Source organism: Geospiza fortis, unplaced genomic scaffold, assembly GCF_000277835.1.
Source record: "Geospiza fortis unplaced genomic scaffold, GeoFor_1.0 scaffold8, whole genome shotgun sequence".
Classification (NCBI taxonomy): Eukaryota; Metazoa; Chordata; class Aves; order Passeriformes; family Thraupidae; genus Geospiza; species Geospiza fortis.
Genome location: NW_005054414.1, coordinates 1,254,504 through 1,257,793, shown reverse-complemented (window position 1 = coordinate 1,257,793; position 3,290 = coordinate 1,254,504). Strand labels below are relative to the sequence as shown.

Sequence of the window (3,290 nt, the reverse complement as noted above, 5' to 3'; positions counted from 1 at the left end):
GCGGGGACACGGGCTGTGGGGAGACGGGCTGCGGGGACACGGGCTCTGTGGGGACACGGGCTGTGGGGACACGAACTGTGGGGACACGGGCTCTGTGGGGACGCGGACTCTGTGGGGACGCGGACTCTGTGGGGACGCGGGCTGTGGCCCAGCGGCGCCGGCAGCAGGCAGCAGGAGGCAGGGATGCAGCTCCTCTCTCGCAGGAGGTGCGAGGTGGCGGCCGGAGCTGCGGGCAGGGTTTGCCAGGCAGGGCCAGCAGGGAGAATTCCCGCTGCCAGCCGCTCCCTGGGAGTGCTGGGCGGACTCGGGCTGGGGAGCTGGGAGGTGTGGGGGGTGTCCCTGTCCCCGGGAGCTGCTGAAATGGCAGCAGCCTCGTGTGTCTGTGTGGAACCAGCCATAGCGCTGACAGCCAAATCAAATCTCTGTCAGATTTGTATCAAATGCGGTGTTTATATCTGGGAATGCTCAGTTCTCTGGGTGTGAAAGTCCTGGAAGCAGCAAAGCTGAGCAGTTTTTGAGCATTCCAGATGTGCTCTCTGTGACCCCCAGAGCAGGGGCAGGGTGAGGGAGATGTGGATCTCCTGTTTGCTGGGAATTCTGTGGGACCACCTGAAGGAACCGGCCAGGTGGGCGCTGCGTGGGGACACGGGCTGTATGGATGAGCAGGAGATGAGCAAAAGGCAGGGAGAGAAAGGGATGGACCTGAGGGATTGCTCAGACACACTTAAATGTTCTTCCTTCTGAGGAAGCCTTTCAGCCCTAGTTTCAGTGAAATCCCTTAGGGCTGGGAACAAGCCAGCAAACCAGGGCTGTGGGGTTTGGTCAGGGGGGGCACTGTGGGGCAGCTCTGGAAGGGTGGAAGGAAGGAAATGCTGCTTTAGGGCCTGGGGCTGACACAGCAGCACCCAAAGGCTTCGATGGCAGCTCAGGGAGAGACAAGGTGTGAGCGAGCCCCTCCCTGTCCTGCCCAGTGGAAACAACTGCCCCAGATGCCAGGGCAGGAAATTGGAAATCCAGGCAGGCAGAACCCACTGGAAATCTGTGGGATTTTCATCAGGCAGTGCTGAGCTGCTGACACAGAATTCTGCAGGTTCCCAGGAAAAGTGAGTTTGGATGGTTCTATTCTAGGATATATTTGGGGCACAGAGGAAGAGAAATGCATTTATGTGGTAGCTTGAGACACCAGAATATGCAGTTCTCAAAGCTGAATTGGCTTTTTGTTTGAAGAGAGACAAAATGAATATGGTAGACTGTTGAAAATGGTGAAAAAGTGGAATGAAAGGTTCTTTTTGACCCAAACTGAAAAGGCTTTTTTGTTTGTCTTGAATTGTGTTGCCTGGCTTAGGGAAATATAGCAGATCTCACTCTTTTTTCTCCAGTTGAGTGAAGTGTTATCTTTTTAATTCAAGAAGGGTTTGCTGTATGTGTAATATTTCATCTGTAATTCCACAGTGGGGCAGAGCTTGGAGCAGTCAGACTGAACCCAGCAGGCCAGGGAGGGAGTGCTGCCCTTGTCCAGCTGTGCCCTGCAGGCGGGGAAGGGGAGGAAATCCCAGTTGGATTGGAATTCCTTTTTCTTTGGCATCCACAAGGCACCTGAGTTTGGAGGGAGGAGTTTGAGTGTGTGCTTTGTGTGCAGCTGGACTGTGCAAAGGGACCTGTGCTGAGGGTTGTGCTCCTGCTGGGGCTTCCAGGACACTTCTTTGCAGCCAAGAGCTGAGGTGTCAATAACTGTGGTACTGAGGGTGGCTCTTTGTGCTAATTTGGGGGCTCCTGGCTACTCTGAAAAGAGCAGGAGCACGGCAGGGACAATGTCTGTCCCAGGGCTGTCGTCCTGGCAAATTTCACTTGGAATTTTTCTTTTCTTACATGTTACCCATAAGGACAATTTGCTGTGGACGATGTGAAAGGCAGGGAAACAGGGACAACATCTATCCCAGGAGAAGAGACTTGAAAAATGTGTGTTTTATGATTGGCTTTTCGCAAATATTAAAATGAATATTATATGTGTTGTGTTAGAAAGTTATGCTGTATTAATTCTTAAGTAGTGTGTTATAGTTTTAGGTTATAAAAATGTTAAAATAGAAACTATGCTATGCAAGATACTTTTTTTAAAGAAAGTACTCACACTGAGATAGCAGCCACAGGACACCTAAATCTTTCAGACAAAAAGAATTTATTGCTCTCTTATCGAGTTCTTCCCGCCTCACTCAGCCCCGAAGGCGCTGTTAGGATTCAGAGGAAGAAGCTGACACTGACCAGACAGAATCCTGTGTTTGAATGGAATTTATGCATCATGTATGAGGTGTATGAATATGCAACAGGCTGTTGCTTTTAAGGGTTAATCCTGTGTTAACATGGGTCCTTTTTTGGGCTTATTTTGCCCAGAAAGAGGTACCTGGACTGTCAGTAACATTTTGTTCTTATTGTCTCGTATTGTCCTAAATCCTAATTGTCCAAATTTTTATTACTCTAATTATATTACTATTTTTATAACCATTTTATTGCTATTAAACTTTTAAAATTCTAAAAGCAAGTGATTGGCATTTTTCACAAGAGAAATCCTCCCCTCCTCTCCTGTGAGCTGTGCTTACACTGGCTGCTGTCTGGGGAGATGCTACCTTGGGAAAAAGCACCTGATAATTTCTGTTCCAAGATTCCATCCTGCTGTTTGTGGTTTGCCTGTGCTGAGAGAGGTGGAAATGTGTTTCCCTACGAGTGTTGTCTGCCAGTCACTAAAAACAAGACTCCAATCTTCTTGTGTAAACTGAATTCCCCTTGTTTTTCCTAACCTCACTGAGAACACAGGAATTGGAGAAGAGAAATGATCCTAATTTTTTCCCTGCTCCATACTGCATCCTTAGCACTTGATGGTCCCACCAGGACCTGTGATGGGGTGCATGAGAAAAATAAGTTATTTTGCTGATATAATTGGATTCTTGGTATTTTGCTGTGGTTTTGAACTCTTTTCTAGTAAAGCTTATAAATCTTTTAGATTAGAACAGAAAGCATGGAAAAACAGCCTGGCTTGAAGGGTTTTTAATAAATAAAGTGGCGGGGCTTTTTTTCTCTCCTTTATGGACACCGGCTTTGCATAGAGTGATTTTCCATATAGGAGAAAACGGAAAGAAAAAGGAGGGGGGAGAACAAAAGGAAAAGGGAGAAAAGGAAGGACGAGCAGAGGCGTTAGAAGCGAGCTCCGCGCTGCCCGAGGGCCGGTACCCACAGCCCGTTCCCATCGCACCTGTGCCAGCCCCGCCCCGCCCATGAATCCCGGCGGATCCGCGCCC

General features: G+C 48.9%; 1 protein-coding gene across 1 annotated transcript in view; it reads right to left on the bottom strand.

The window, feature by feature from the left end:
* The window catches only part of TRIM24 (tripartite motif containing 24), a 39,615-nt gene that overhangs the window by 208 nt on the left and 36,117 nt on the right, over positions 1–3,290 (bottom strand). The gene's annotated exons all lie outside the window — the stretch shown is intronic.